Raw genomic sequence first — 17,594 nt, forward strand, 5'->3', positions numbered from 1 at the left:
TCTCACTGAATCATCGCAGCTACATACATCAAATACTACATATGTTACAGTACTCTACATATGCTGATTCACATGTTGGAGGTATGTTCGTTCTTTTGGAGTTAGAGGTCTTAGTAAAGGATTTACCCCCCCCCCAAAAAAAAAAACAGCAAAACTTTGAAATTGTGCTCTGGCAACACTGACTGTTTTGGCGAGATTAAAATGTGACACCTATGTGCAGTAGCATTTATGATAAACTAGCATGCTAGATATACAAAATCAACACCATATAGAAATTATTCGAAATTATCATCAAACTGAGTGTTTACTTCGACAGATGTTTCGTATATTGAGAAGAATGTGTGATGAACATAATGAAACTACAGAACATTTGGGCACATACAGTGGCGGATGTAGCCTGGGGCCGGGGGGCCTTGCCCTCCATTTTTTCAATGACAAAATTAATTGAAACTATTATTTATATACTTTTGAAAATTCATGGGGTTCTGGCTAACCCCTCCCAGTTTTTACCTTCTAGAGCCGCCACCAGCGGCGCAAATCTGTCTTCATCATTGGGGGGGGTTAGATTGTTCCTATATGTATATATATGTATGTATATAGTGTATATTAAGCGATTGTTCAAAATATTTATGAAGTTGAAAAGCAATGCTGTGAAGGGTCAGGGGAGCAATCGGGAGGCGGGCTTATCCTGGGGGACATCAATTTCATCTCACTTTCCTTTATGGCAATCGGACACAAATCATCACATTAAAAAAAAAAATCAAATTGGATTATTGGGGGGCAGTCCCCCAGTTCCAAGATTGGGGGGACATGTCTCCGTCATCCTCCTCCGAAGGGGAGGAGGAAATATATAAAGGAGATGTGCATTTAAAGCTTTTATTTCAACCCAGCGAAGCGGGAAGTATATATATATACAGGGTAAACCAAAAGTAGGTATACGGTTCCGTACTGATCAACTCATTACTTTTTATATAATTTCTCATTGTTATCCATTAGGTAGACTTACTTTCTTTATTATTTGTTCTTAATGTCTTTTTACTTATACCTTAAGCTCATTTTGGACATAAAAGGCTGAATTTGGATTTAATCGGCATCGGAAGTGTAACTATTGGTCTCAGCGACCCCGAAAACTATGGATTCAACAGTAATATCGGTCATTTTCGATCATTTATATACATGTCCTCCATCTCCTCCTTCAAGCTGCAACGTCAAAGTGAAATGATAAAAAAATATCCCAGGCCCGAACCTCATCTATGTTGAAAATTTTATCGAGATCGGTCAGGTGGTTTAAGAGTTATTAAGTTACAAAGGTACCCACTTTTAATTTTTATATATCTCCCCCTCCCCTAAGTTGCACCGTCAAAGTGAGATGATAAAATCTATCCTCTCCCCGAACTTCATTTCTGTGGCAAATTTGATCGAGATCTGTCTTGTGGTTCAAAAGTTATTAATTTTTTTTTATTTTTATATATCTTCCCCCTCCCTCTCGTTCCTTACGTTGTACCGTCAGAGTGAAATGATTAAAATCATCCCGAGCCCGAACCTCATCTATGATTAAAAAAAAAAAAAAAAAAAAAAAGATCGAGATCAATTGGGTGGTTGAAGCGATGCGAAGTCATAAATACAGTGACTTTCATTTAGATCCTATAGATCGATAGATATATAGATTTGGACATTTTTTTAATTATTATTATTCGTTAAAACGCTAATATTACGTATTGTAAAATTAGTAGGGCAGATGTCCTGAACAGGACTCGAAACCAGGACAGACACTCACTCACTCCGTGTGGTCGGAATGTAGAGCTAGAAATTATATTTCACTTCCTTTCACATAACTGCGCCACTTTTCATAGCCAAGTTTTCTTCAGTGTATCGTGTAGAAATGACAAAGTGTTATAGCAGTGGACATAAATTATTGTTATGTTATATAAGCATCTCCCCATTTCCACAATTCCTTAGTTGCAGAAACCTGACGAAAATAGAAATGTTGCTTTAGATGAACCGAAGTCTGTTATTATTCTTTGCAGTAGAGAAATCCGTTTTGGAAATTATCCCATAGATTTGTCGCTCTACACGATTCTGCTGCGTTATAGATGTTATGAACCGGATGCCAAAGACATATTTACAACAAAATTCAACCAACAAGTACGTACATTGAGAAAAAAAGCAAGAAGCGTGAGAGGTATTTTGGAAGTTCACCAACATACACATTCATCTGTTTTATTGTTTTTATTTATATTTTGTGGTTGATGTTTGGTTTAATGGCCAAAAGGGCAAAACATTCCGATCTGACAAAAAAAAAAAAAAAAAATCCGATCCCACAAAAAAGAATTACAATTTCTTAGCTCCACACACGGCGGTAGGCAACATATCTATTTTCGTCCACTGTATTTAGTTTCGTAACAAAGATTTATCGTATGAAATCTACTCCAACCAACCAAACAAGCAACAAAAGAATTTTAAAAAAAGACACTAAAAAAAACAGAGAAGAAATCCGTGAGCATAACCGCCTCTAATCTCAGAGAGTAGAACTATTTAGGAATGTGAATTACAAGAATACAAAACACAGACTATTATTGCCTAGCAGCCGGTAGACACACGTTGAGAATTACCACGCGCAGTGGCAATCATCCAAACGATTGTCTATCTTTTTTGGTACAGGGTGTACATTAAAAAAATATCGAAATTTTGAAGCTGTTAGTATATCTTAATATTAAAAGCCTGATATACTACAACTAATACAAAATTTACCATTTTTCTTTTGCTTGTTTTTCTTAAGTGAAAGAAGATAATAAAATGCATCTTACCACAATCATAGATAATGTTATTCTACAACAGAAAATATGAACCTGAAGAATTTTCAGTGTTGCCATCTATAGAAATTACAATGTTGCCAGAATAACATTTCCTTCCCCCCCCAAAAAAAATCTAAGTTAAAGCAGCGACTAGAGGAACGAACTCAACTCCATTTCATTACGTATTATGTTGTCATGGAATCCTGTGAACTACTTTTTAAACAATAGTTGAATTTAGTTTGTAATAAACAAAGTAATTTTAACATACAATTATTAAAATTACATGGTAGTGCCCAAAAACTACAGGATTTACATATGTGACCTACATTTTTAGGTTCGCCACATATGTTCTTTTTCTCAGTGTGGTGCATGGAATCCCCGGCCAAGTACGTTTGTGGTGGACAACACTGTGTCCGTAGATTTTCTCGGGGGTACTCCCTACATTTTCATTCCACTAATTATTCAAACACCATTTACTTGCCTTAATCATCAACCTAAAGGGCATAATCGTGGGACGTTAAACTGCCAGATTTCATTTTCTAGAACTTACAGGCCTGAAAGAATGCGTTTCTCGATGCCGACCCACATTTATTATTAAGAGGCCTCATCCCGGCGAAATTAAAATACCGCTAATTTTACAGTAATTATGTGACATCTTCAAATAGATAAAAGATAATTGAAATGTGAAACAAAAGCGCCCTAGACAATATTATTTTGCGTGAGGTACCGTTATCACAAGTCACCTAGTGGCTTTCCGTTTTCAGCCGTTTAGAAACGCGAAAATAAATGCCGATTATCAAAATAGCTCGAAATCGAAAGCAGAAAGTGAGTCGTGATAACGTTATCTCATGTAAAAGGATATTGTTTAGGGCGCTCTTGTTCCACATTTCGATTATCTTTTATCTATTTGAAGATATCACATAATTACTGTAAAATTAGCGGTATTTTAATTTCGCCGGGGTGATAAAATGATAGACTGTTTATTCAGCACATGAACTTTCTAAATGGGTTTAGCACCGTATACATACAATTTATGTAACACTAGAGAGAAGTAAATGCTCATACTTTTCACCCTCTAAATATCTAGTGGCTAGTAAGAATACCCTAGCTTCATACCGGCACCCAAATATCTACACCTGTACAGTCCACAGGTAACAGCAGGTCAATGTAGGTTGAGCATAGGCCTTCATAGGTGAATGAACTGAATCACAATGGAAAAGCAAGGACAAATACACTACATTGAAAGAAGAATGAAATACACAGGGCTTAGTTTCCGGTCACTTGAAAGCAATGTTACAGAGAACGTGGGAAAGATTCTCCACGCCTCTTAACATAGAGTATACACTTGACTACATACATACGGAGGAACGCCAGTTGAATTTTGATTATGACAATGACCCGAAAGATGTATAAATATTTTTTTTTTTTTCGTATTCCAAGCTAAGTAGGATTTCAACCTAGTTTAGCTAAACTTGTTACGCTGGTTACAAGTAATATTTATAACACACCAAGAGTACGATTAATATACGCAACGGATACAAGAATCATAATTCCTATAATTGGTCTCGATATACGAGGGTCATCCACAGAAAAAAAAAGAGCAATATTGGCGTGAAACACAATGACAAAATGATGTGTGCAAAAAATATTTATGGTACGGAAACTCCCGCCACACACACACTCAAACACTTGTCATGGAGTGAAAGCAGTTTTTTCTACACCCAAAGTTTGCTCTTTGGTTGTCAATGTTTTCAATCATGTACAGCACTGTCTTTGAGAATATAAGGAGTGGAAAAGTGCTTTCCAGAAACATGAAATATTCGACTGTAGCACGAAACTTATTCCCCTACAACCCCTCGAGATGAATTCAAAAAGCGAGACCGTGTAAACGTTTGGTTGGTTCGATTCATCCATCCTTTACAGTACTGAAGTAATATGAGACGTGCATGTACACCTTAACCTGGGATCCGAACCACTTAAGTTCTCGCTGGGAATCGAACCCGGGTCTCCCGTGCCGGGGGACGCAGCGCGCTGACCACGTGTTTGTCGCTAGATTGGACGTAGTTCAACCAGTTGCTAACAGATGGCGTTCGAGCGACTCAGGCCCACAAAGTGGTTTTAATTGCCTTTGTAATATTAGAATTTATAAAGCAGGTTATGTAAGGGACGAATAGTAGGCTGTTCGATAACAAGATCTGAAATTGAAAAGCAATATTGACAAATAATCAGAAGTCGATCGAAATATCGACAATATTGAAAATTCATATCAATACGATTTTTTATATAGATACTTTGATATCTGAAAACAGTGCCGTGCCGTGGAAAATCAGCGCCCGGGGCGAGAGTGTACGGCGGCACCCCTATACATATACTCCAAGTAATTTTTCCTTTTTTTCCTTTTTTCTTCCAATTTTTCGCCCCCCTTACTTCGGCGCCCGGGGCCGTCGCCCCGTTCGCCCCCCCCACACGGCACGGCCCTGCCTGAAAATATCAATCGATCAACATGCACCAGTCGCGCACCTAGAAACTTTTTGTTGGGGGGAGGAAGTCTCATACTACAAGCCATGACATCTATATAGTATTGAACGGGTATTATTCTGCATCCGAAAAGACGATAAGTAATTTTAAAATACTTCCAGCTATATTAAAAAAAAAAAAAAAAAAAAAAAAACCTAGATTGTTCTTATAAGAGAAAGAGTGCAAATGAAGTGTAAGACCACATTTTCATGCTAAATCTATTATTTCGTTGTAAAACAAATACTAGGAATGCAATGGATGTACCCGATTACAATGAAATGAGCTGAGCGAGCTTAAACTACGTAATCATTCCTGGCCATTATGCAATAATAAATGCCATTTTTAATTGTTGACAAAAAAATCGCGTGAAAACTTTTTCCCCATGTTAAGTCTATGCAAGCGTTTTTCGGTGATTATTCCTCGATGGTACATCGGATTTTTGATTTCGACCTATGTTCTCACTCAGCACGACATACTCTATCAGCGTGCTAAGTTTGGTTGAGATCGGCCAAACGGTCTAGGAGGAAGCGTTTTTCGGTCATTATTCCTCGATGGTACATCGGATTTTTGATTTCGACCTATGTTGTCACTCAGCACGACATACTCTATCAGCGTGCTAAGTTTGGTTGAGATCGGCCAAACGGTCTAGGAGGAGTTCGCGGACAACCAAACGGCTAACCCGAGTATAAGAGCTTCGCTTCGCTCAGCTCAATTATAGTTTTATTGAGAAAGTGTACAAATGTATGCAGAGTTAGGAAGTTTTTTTTGGGGGTGAAGATGTTCGGACCCGGTGGACCTCCCGTGGATGCGCCTCTGTACTGCATACACTAAGAGAGTGGGCCATCTATACTTTTATGAGAATAAAGAAATTAAAGTTTTAACTTTCAATTCAGCAAATATATAGCACTTCAAAATGTCTTATCTTAATATACCTATACATACTGTTCCGCGAGGTATGAAATGTGAAAACAATGAAACCAACCTTCATATCGTAACAGTAAATAAAATATTATCTTTTTAAAGTATTTTGCAGAGAGAGAGAGAGAAGGTGATCATTTTAAAACACAAGTCGTGCAGTGAAAACGCACTTGTATAAATTCTTTTTAAAACTAACAACAGACTACCTGCCATTCTTTCAAACATGAGCGAGCGACAGTTGTGTTATGTGAAACGTATAAATATGTGCATATGTAGTATGGGAAGTGCTGGAAGGATAAATGTATAGGGGGAAGTGGGGGAGGCTCTTCCTTCCTCAACGTTTACGCAGGAACCACGGTAGAAGAGTTTTCTTTTTAAAAGAAACTTTTGTCTTGAAATCATTTTGTATTATTGGTCCTGTGAAGGGGAGGAAAAAAATACGAATTATTTTTCGAAATAAGACGCTCAACAACTAGGGTTGCCAACTCTGAAAAAATAAAAAACCGGCACCCCTTCACATAGGTCTAAGTGTGAAGTATCTCTGCTCTGATCCATCTATGAGAAGGAAACGTACTATCGTGAACAAAAGTGCATTAGCACCTGTATTCTGCATATCCTTAGTACATTCACTAATAAGCTTAATAGATACATTGTGCTATAAATGAGAAACTGAAATCGGCATTGATTATTTTATTGTCCTTACCAGTAATTATCGAAACAGATGAACAAAAGTATGTTAATCTTTACGTGACAATTTTGGATTTGGAAAATGAAATTTATTCTTTAAATTTATACTTCAACTACAGAAAATTGTTTTAAGAAGTACTTTTCCAGTCTCAATAAATGTATAAAATTCCTTACAAGTAAATTTTAAATTTTCCATGATAACAGTCCCTGTTATCTCTTTAAAATTATTTAAACCGATCATAAAATATCGTTGATAGATGGTGAAACGTGATTTACGAAATGAGATTTAGTTTTAAAATGTATACTTCGAACTAGATACAAATTTGAAAAAAAAAAAAAAAAAAAAAACTGGTCATAAAGGGTCTGGTAAGAAGTTTGTACCGGTCGCCGTCTTTAATCAAGATAATAGCAATATTTCCGGCGAGAACGGTGAAAAACAGGCCAGTTGGCAACCCTATCAACAACAGGAAGGTGATGGCGGGAAAAGGGGCCAAAGTGAATGGTGGACATTTTTATATTCTAAAGTAATAAGTAGAAAACCGTTAAAAATCATTAACACACGAAATTGTCAAGAAAAGCCTGAAAATTTAATTATTATTGTAGATACAAAACACTGCGTCAGAGTTGTTTTTCAATTTCTCTTTTCGTTATAGACAATGACATTTTTTTCTTTCTAATGAACAATTCATCACAAACTGTGTTTGTAGGTCTGTTTTATTTTGGTAGAATAGGATCTAGGTTGTCCACCATTTTGGCAATTTGTGTATTTGAATGGATATTGTAACAAAAGTTGGATATATTTCTGTATTTTCCTGTTCTATTATCGCCCAAATTCAGCCTTTGTCAAACAACTACCTGCAAAAATCTGAGGAGGTAAAAATGGCGGTAAGTATACCACCTATACATACAGAGGTGCATATGTAGTATGGAAGCGTGGACCTGAACTATAGTAAAATGACCATATTGCTCTGTCACGAATGAGGGTACACAGTAACGACCCCACCTTTAATTTCTTCGGGGGAGCTAGCGGTAGGGTAGAGAAATTTTAGGGCTACCTATTTTTTTGTTACGTTACAATACAGTATTTTCTACGTAGGAAACCGGGGTCAGATGTACCCACTGGGAGCAAGCGCCCTGCGCCTGAACCAGTGGTGGACTGGGAAACCATGACCCACCTGGCTTAGTTACCGAGTTGGCCCATCTACAAATATGCACTGGTTTAGGAAACTATAGCCCATCTGGCTTAGCTATAGAGTTGGCCAATCTACAAATGGGCAATGGACTGGACACTATGGGCTAGTTGGCTTAGGTACAGAGTTGGTCTATCTACAAATAGGCACTGGTCTAGGAAACTATAGCCCACCTGGCTTAGCTACAGAGTTGGCCAATCTACAAATAGGCACTGGACTGAGAAACCATGGCCCACCTGGCTTAGCTATAGAGTTGGCCAATCTACAAATAGGCACTGGACTGAGAAACCATGGCCCACCTGGCTTAGCTACAAAAGTGGTCCATCTACAAATAGGCATTGGACTGGGAAACTATGGCCTACCTTGTTTAGCTACAGAATTGGTCCATCTACAAATAGGCGCTTTCGTCTTTATAATGTTGGTCTACCCGACAACAGCCGCCCCTGGCCGGAGCCCGAGTAAGCTCTGGCTACAAAATGACAATTTCTGCGTCGATCACATGGGCCTGTCAAGACTTAACCATCTCATTAGATATTAGAATACTCTTAAATATGTTAAAGAAATGTGCTATATGGTATTTATTGAATCTTAAGTCGTAAGGAGTCTTTTCCAGTTGGTAGTCCGCGGACCCCGGGGATCCGTGGCATTACTCACGGATACATTTCAGAATTCAAAAATGATGTAAATAATGCCATCGAGCATAAACCATTTCTTCTATGTTTGTGCTGTAGGGTTGTATGCTTATAACATAAAAGATAAAGATATGTAATTTAATTGTCGTTAATATTGCTATCTACTTCTCAACTACTACTACTATTAAGAAGAAGAAATTAACGTTGCCTTCGAGACAATACATTTCTCGAGCTCCTCCATGGCTAAGCGGTTAGCGTACGCGCCTTTGGCGCGGGAGACCCGGGTTCGATTCCCGGAGGGAGCTCATGTGGTTCGGATTCCACGTTAATCAGTAGGTCCACGTCTCATATAGCCTCACTGCTGAACGGGACGATAAACTCAAAATCAACTCATCAATAAATTTCTCGTCTCGTCTCGGAAAGTACATTTTCAGGTTCAAGAAGAGACGAGATACAAGAAAATTATCATCTTATAATTTCTGGAATCTCATAGACAACACTAAAGCCTGTGACAAACATCTTCGCATTTCAGCTAAACGAATAAACCGCAAGCTCTGATGCGACGTTGCCAAGTGAGAAAGGGGTGTGGCTATGGCTTGGCTAAGCAGAGCGAACTATAGCGCGATCAGGTGACAGGGGGTGAATGTATACAAAATAAACGTGGCAATACCGCAGCCCTCTCATTTGCTAGCAGCATTTAAAGGGAACTTGGAGCGCCACCTTCAAATGCCAAGATGTATGTTACGCCGTTTTTAGTTTAGCCAAGACTTGCTTCTTAAACACTATTTTAGTGTTACATCATTCTCATAATAATAATAATAATAATAATAATAATAATAATAATAATAATAATAATAATAATAATAATAATAATAATAATAATAATAATAATAATAATAATAAAACGATATAGTGATTTATGAACATAATGAAGAGAATTTATCAACGTTTAAAGATACAGAAGCCATTACACAATAGGCTATACTCCATTAATAAATATAGTTTATTGAACGCTGTTATATCACAGTCTTCGTGAACGTGTCGTGACGCGGAAGGATACTGATAACTTCTAGTTGGAATTAAGAAAAAAATCCAGGCAGTGACGGATCTAGCCCCAGTTTTTTGAGTAACAAAAATAATTTAAGCTATTATTTATATATTTTCGAAAGTTTATAGTAAACTATGCTATACATATCGTAGTCTGGTTTCTGGCTTTCCCCCTTCTTAGTTTTTACTTTCTAGATCCGCCCCTGAATCAGGGTACAAATTTTGTATGCACAAATTTACAAAACGAGATGTGAAAATTTTCGAGATTGGAGGAGAAAAGTTGTCCGAGAATCCAGACCAGATGAGATGAAACTCTTCACGAATAAAGACAAGACGAGACTTTTCCAAACTTTTACGAGACAAGCTCGTCTCGTGAGCAAGGCAGGGGCGGATCCAGGGGGGAGGGCGATCGTCCCCCCAGAAGAGGAAACTTTCTTATTTTATATATATATATAAATAAAACCCATCCCAAAGTTTGGAGCTCTTAAAAGTAGTAGTATGACAACCCACCGCCGTCCCCAGAAGTTGGTCCTGGATTCGCCCCTGACCAAAGGTATGGTCCGTCCGTACTGTAGCTAAAAAATAAAAAGGGGGCCTCAGGGCCACGGAAACGGGGGGGGGGGGCACAGAAACAATACAGGATCTCCCGAATATCTTAAGTCCAGACGATTTTGTCTATAAGGTTCTCATTAGAAATAACTAAAGGCATGTTTTACTGTTTTTTTTTTTTTTTTTTTTTTAATTCTACTCCTACGAGGAGAAGTGAGCCAATTTATACAAAGTGTTACAAAAATGTGTCACAATCTTTTGGGAACAGATTCGTCACATCAAAACAAGAAGAAAAGTTTATCTGGATCTGTGCTCAAGAGTGGATACTTTCGGAGTTATAAAGTGTCGAGCTCCACTACTATGGAACCTGTCGTACTCAGGTCAAAAGACATCAGTGAGGAACTGGTACGTGAACTATCCAAATATCCTTGTTTAAAAATGTTCCAATACTTGCACACTAATTTTTAGAGATAGGTGGAGAGTGATCAAGTACTCCTAAACACCCTCTCTAAAAATGATTGTGCAAGTATCAGAGGTTCTGAAATATGGATATTTGGATAGTTCACATACTAGTTCCTCTGTAATGTCTTGACCTGACTACGATCGGTCCTATAGCAGTGGAACCAGGAGCGGATCCAGGGGGGGGCGATCGGGGCGATCTTCCCCCCAGAAGAGGAAACTTTCTTATTTTATATATATAAATAAAACCCATTCTAAAGTTTGGAGCCCTTAAAAGTAGCAGTATGACAACCCACCGCCCCCCCCCCAGAAGTCGGTCCTGGATCCGCCCCTGAGTGGAACTATGGATCTTTAAAGTTATTTTCTTCACGTTTTCGGCACCCTAAAACTACGAAACTATGCCCTTCCGACCACAGGTTCATATGAACTTTTTTCTTATTATTTTGATGTGAGAAATTTATTTCCAAAATATTCTGATAATTTTTTGTAACACCCTATATAATATTCAAGCCTTCCTTCATATATGCAAAACGTGCTCAATATGAAGATTCTCTTAAGTTGGAGGCGGGTTGAAATTCGGTTTATCAATTCTTAACTACAAATACGGAAACACATGTTTCAGTGTTTTTTTTAAAATTCCAAATGAGGGAAGGGAATATTGTAATTCCAATTCTACAGGGTGTTTCAAAACAACACTGGCAACGTTTGAGAGGTGATTCCTGACACCAAAATAAGACGAAAAGTATAGACCAACCTGGGTGCACAAATGCTTCCTTTCGGAGTTATAGGCTGCCAAAAACATTTTAAAAAAATGAACTTTAAAGATCCATAGCTCCAAAACTATGGGACCTACCGTAGTCGGGTCGAAACTTCACTTAGGAACTAATATGTGCTTTATCCAAAAATACATGTTTCAGAATCCTAAGGTACTCACGCGACAATTTTTATACAGGCAGTTTGGTTACGGGCATATAACCTGAAATACTCACTACCTCTATAAAAATTGTTGCGGAAGTGCTACAGGATTCTGAAGCATATATAGTTTTAGAGCTATGGACCTTTAAAGTTCATTTTTTTCACGTTTTCGGCAGCCTAAAACTACGAAAGGAAGCATTTGTGCACCCAGGTTGGTCTATACTTTTCGTCTTATTTTGGTGTCAGGAATCACCTCCCAAACCATGACGGTGTTGTTTTGAAATACCCTATATAATATTGTAATTTCCGTTTCTTCAATCAGTGAGATTCGGTGAAATTAGAAGTGTGAAATTCAGTATATAATTCCTTCTTTTTTTAAAAAAAACACGGTAATACGTTTTTCAGCATTTTTCGAAAATTTCACTCCGCAATGGAGTGCAATTTCTATAATAGTGAAATTAATAGTTCTTTCTTCAGAAAATATCCAAAGTGAGATACGCTTGAGTTAGAAATATGCAATTCGCTATTTAAATTCTTGCTTAAAACCCACTCCTAGGAGGGAAGGGAGGTCAATTTCTATAATATCATATAAATTTTCCATTATTAACTCAGAAAATGTCCAATGTGAGGATTCGCTTACGTTGGAGGTATATGATATTCGGTATATACACTATTAACTACAAATAAGGGAACACGTGTTTTCGAACCAGGGGCGTCCTTTAGGGAGGGCAGGAGGGGCAATTGCCCCTTCCCCAAGAGTTTGAGGAATACATATACTTTAATCTATTGTCTACTAATATACTAGTACAAAACGTTAAAGTCTTATGTCGGTGGTGCTCTTGCCCTCCTCAAGCGAAGGCTGAAATAACGCCCCTGTTTCGAACATTCGGCATCTAAACGAAAATCAAAAGTGCAACTACTATACACGTGTAGTATTGAAATTTCTGATTTTTCGGTTTTTAAACTCCATTCTTCTCGTGAGAATGAGGTTGCGATAGGTCAGTGGTGGAGAGCATACTTCTGGATTCTAGCTCGTGTCAAGTTAATTTTGTAGTGCATAAACACCGTGTCTTGGGGGATTTCTCGTGGTTCTTCCGTTTCCTCCCACTTTCTTCATGCCACCACTCTATTCCCTGTTATCATCACCGTCTCCGTTAGCTTCGAACCATAATGATGGGACGTTAAACTCAGAATTTCATTTAATTTCAATGCGTTCAAACAACGGATACCTTTTGCTAAAGCAGTGGTTCTCAACCTAATTCCTATCGCGACCCCCATTTTATCATATTCTCGTGCAAGCGACCCCTTATAATTTCTGGTTTGTAATAAGCTTGTGTGGGATTTTTAATATACTTTTTGCGGAGATCTCATGATATCCATCTATTTCTATAATAGTAGAATCCATTTCCTGTATATAGTGGATACAGTAAATTCCCTAAAAGCGAATGGATTAAAACCAAATGTGGTCACTTCACTTATACTACAAATATCGAATTCGATCCGTCATACGGTTTCAAAATGGAGGCCGTTTGGAAATTTTAAAACTTCATAACTCGCTTAATTTTAGGGCATATGATATAAAAAGTAAAGCGATTTCTAATTTTGGTTTTTTAAAAAAAAACTTGGACAGTTGTTAATATTATTGAGTATTATAAATGATAATGTGCGTCACAAAGATTGAACCGGGCATTGCCGCATTACTGAAATCACACCATACTCAGGTATCTCATTAGCTTTGAATTTTAATTGTATTTCAATATGCAGCTTTTGTTGTATTTATATTTTTCTGGTATTTCAATATGTAGTTCTCATTAGTTTCATATCGTACTTCTCTCATTTAAATTGATTTTTAAACAACTCTGCACCTGTTGAAAATATTTAAAAATATTTTCTGGTACTAGATTCTAATTAATATTTATCTCTTCTGCTTATCTTCGCGACCCCCGATCAAAACCCTCTCGCGACCCCGCAGGTTGAGAAACCCTGTGCTAAAGTAAACATTTGAGAGACGGCTATAATGCAGAAGTTAAACCGGTTTCGCGAATGCAATGAAAAAAATCTCACTTGGAGTCATTGATGAAGTTTTTTTTTTTTTTTTTTCTGGAACGTGTCTATGAGATTCTCAATTATTTATTATTTTAAATGGAATCCAATATTTCCTTTTAAATGAAACACGACAATCTACTTTAGGGTTCTCTAATCTAAATTAAGAGCGTTAATTTTCATCCGTTTACGTCATCAACAGTGCAGCGATACTTGCGAAATAATTTCCATTAAGGAATTTCCCACGTCTAACTCACCTGAAGTTCCAGCAGAAAGACGATCCTATGTGTTTCATTGGCGGCTGAGCATCAAGGAAACTCCGTTGGCACTTTTCATTACAAAATAAAACACATTTTATTAAAACATATCTGAAGTTTCAGCTCACACAGAAACACAATTACATTGAAAGGTATTTTAACAAAATAAATAAAGTTTCGGCTTGATTTAAAGATCACCTGTACACTTTTTTTTTACACGCACTAACACATACGCACAAACAAAACACATATGCTTTTAAAAGACTGTATGATTCACTCACGTTCACACACTACCAATTGGAGCACCTGTTATGATCCACTCTCCTCAGGTCGTAAGCTTTCCACTTTCAGAGTTTTTCTCATCCCTCCCACAATTCGCCTTCACAATACCGCGCTGGCAAAAACAGAGTTGCTAACTACGAACAAGTAAATTTACGTGAAAGCAATGTGCGTTCGCGAGTTTTAACTGTTTTTTTTTTAAATCTACATTCTACCAATCTTTTCATCTACCGCCCGTCTTCTTTAGTCTACAGCCAAGGGCAATGACAGTTTTATTTTGTAGGGTAGGTCACAACCGAGTCATGAAATAAAGAACAAAAATTATTTAACCCTTTCAAGATTTTTGACGAAGCGACTGTCATTTGTCGTAACGCACTTAAAGTAGATACGGTTTATTAGTTTGTAGAGCACTTACCTTTGGTGGGAAGGGTTCCAGGTTCAATTCAAGGCCTTGTGAGTGTGGTGGATAACATTGTGTCCACATGGGTTTTCTCAGAGTTCTCCTATTTCCTTCTACATTCTCATTCCCCAATGATTTCGTTTGACTAATAATTCTATGGACTATCTTTTACGTATGAAAAAGTATCTCCAGCTGTCTCTCTCAGTCTAGCATCAGTAGCGTACGCAGAAGTTCAAGGGGAGTTCTAGCACCTAATATCATATCTTTTCAGGGCACCGTGGTTTCTGTATATATATATATATATATATATATATATATATATATATATATATATATATATATATATATATATATATATATATATATATAAATGTTTATTTTTTCATAATATTTTGCTCAAGAAGAGAGTAAAACCCTGAACCCCCCTCATGCGCACGCCACTGTCTCTTATGTGCGAAAAATTGTTGATCTTGTTCGAAAAAGCTTTCATTTACTTTATACGTACTAATAGTATTTGAACGAAACTTGGCAAATATAAATACTTGAACATGCAGTATTTTTCGCGATGGCTTTCGTGATAGGAGCACACATAAAATAAATCAAATCTTTTTCGTGAAAAATCCCTGAATTTCTCCAGAATTTATCATCAGTGCGATGCCACTCGAAAACCTGCTTTATTTTGAAGACGACATGGTACGATACGAACATTGGATCTAACGTAATTACAATACAGGTAGCAACTTCATAAATGAAAGTCCTCAAATTCATTAATCAAAGAACGTGTAGCTTTAATAGAGTTAACGATACAATGTATCAAAACTGGTAGCACATACACTGTTTGTCACGATAAAAGATAAAAAGCATCATGGGCTACGTAAAATCAATGTAAAACTATGAATATCAATTTATGTAAAACAGTGTTGAAAATGAGAATATTCAGTTGAGATTTTAGCAATATATTGTATTATAGTTCATTCCAAGTAGTGTTGCCTACGAAGCGAGACGAGACAAGGCTTTCTCGTCTCGTATCCTCTCATAAAATTTTGTATAAGTCTCGTCTCGTCTTGATTATCGAAAAAAAAAGTTTTCCTTGTCTTGGCTGGTTTTGTAATTTTTTCGATTTCTGGCCGGCACTTTCCCGATTTTCGGCATTCACCCACTGTCCTGAGGCGAACTGGGGAGTCACGTGAATAGCCCAGCCATTAGATCTAGTAAGCTGTTAGAGACAGGGCAACGCAACGCGTTGACTACGTATTAGCAGCTACGCTGGACGTGTTTCATCCGGTCGCTAACAGATGGCGTTAATGCTGCTCAGTCCCACAAGGGGATGTCACGCCAAGTGGTTTTGGTTTGGAATTATTTCTTTTTCATTTCATTTTAAATAATACGTGTCCTTTAGCCCAAAGGGCACGGCCGAGGGGTCTTAAACTACATTTTTCTTTCTTTCTTTCTTTCTTTCTTTCTTTCTTTCTTTCTTTCTTTCTTTCTTTCTTTCCTTTTGTTTTAATAAATGTTGAATAAACTAGTAATAATTACTATTATTGTTTTCGCAGTTGGCAATAGAGAATAATATCTACTGCTTCTTACTTTCGCGACCGTGTCAAGGGTTAAAGGCAGGTGGCTCAATGGTAGAGCGTTTACTTCTGGTGCGTGGGGTCCTTAGCTCAATCCCTGACTAAGTAAGTTTTTGTGATGGATAACATCATATTGTATGTTTTTTCTCGAGGCACTCCCGTTTCTTCCCTCATTTTCATTCCACCAATTCTGCCATCATCATATGCTTCCTTTGATTAGTCGACTAGATTAAAAGTGTAAACGTGGGACGTTAAACTGAAAGATAAAGGAAAGAATGACCTCCTATCGAATGGTCAATGCACATAGAGACGTTTGTAAGTTCTAGACCTATACCAATGAAAATTACACGTTGCGATGTCAATATTTCACTTTCAAGCCTCTCAGGCAGTAGCGTACGCGGGCATTTATTTCGGGGGGGTCCAGATTCAATATGAGGGTATTTTATATTAAAATTCCTAAAATTGCCTCTAAAATTAGGCTAAATTTACACAAGTCGAAATTTCGGGGGGCGGTCCGGACCCCATAACCCAAACCCTGTGTACGACCCTGCTCTCAGGTCAACACTTATCCCAGAACCTTATACAAAAAATTGTAACCCCCCTCTTTACTTTGTGTTCTACGAAATTTTTCTCTGATTATCCACACCGTAAGGGAATTGAAGTGCTGCGTGAATTAAGAGGTATCGAACTTCGGGCTAGAAAGCCAGGAACAGAAGCGCACCTACAGGAGTCCGCCAGGTCCGAAAGCCCTCCAAAACTTCGTATCTCTTTTTTGATACTTTTGTTTTCTCATGCCAGGAGCGCACTCATGTGGGGTCCATTTGGTCTGAAAGTCTCAAATCTTAGTATCTCGATAGACATCTGTATACTTTCTTAATAAGAGAATACTTACTGAGAACTGACTGATGTGGTGTAAACGTTAGATCTCACCTTCATCATGGGTGGAGTTAGGGGGGCATAGGGGACAGTTCCCCCCTTTTTGACAAAAAAAAACAAAAATGTACTTATAAGCAGGGGCGTCATTTAGGGGGGGCAGGGAGGGGCAATTGCCCCCCTGAGTTTGAGATTTATATAGATTTTATCAATAGAATAGTAGTAAGTCAGTGAAAAACGCGAAATTTTACTTATATCAAGGGGTCTTGCCCCCCAAGCAAAATCTGAAATGACGCTACTGCTTATAAGATCCTTCAATTCTCACTTGTATTTACCGTGCCCCAGCCCCCCAAGCAGACAAAAGGTCTGCCTCCCCCCAGCAGACAATTCCTAAATCCGCCAATGACCTTCATCTGTACTCTTCTAATAAAAATTTAATTTTATCATTTTTCGGGAGCA

General features: G+C 37.7%; 1 protein-coding gene across 5 annotated transcripts in view; it reads right to left on the bottom strand.

Annotated features, from left to right (window-relative positions):
- nuf (rab11 family-interacting protein nuf) overlaps positions 1-17,594 on the bottom strand; it is a 417,911-nt gene that overhangs the window by 171,557 nt on the left and 228,760 nt on the right. Inside the window, exon 1 of one of the 5 annotated variants that reach the window (XM_081754032.1) lies at positions 14,010-14,354. The exons of the other annotated variants lie outside the window; for them this stretch is intronic. The gene's annotated coding sequence lies outside the window, so the exon portion shown is untranslated. Of the gene's footprint in view, positions 1-14,009; positions 14,355-17,594 lie in introns of those variants that run through there. 5 annotated transcript variants of the gene reach the window in all.

The sequence above is a fragment of the Thermobia domestica genome, chromosome 3 (assembly GCF_964235325.1).
Source record: "Thermobia domestica chromosome 3, izTheDome1.hap1.1, whole genome shotgun sequence".
Taxonomy (NCBI): Eukaryota; Metazoa; Arthropoda; class Insecta; order Zygentoma; family Lepismatidae; genus Thermobia; species Thermobia domestica.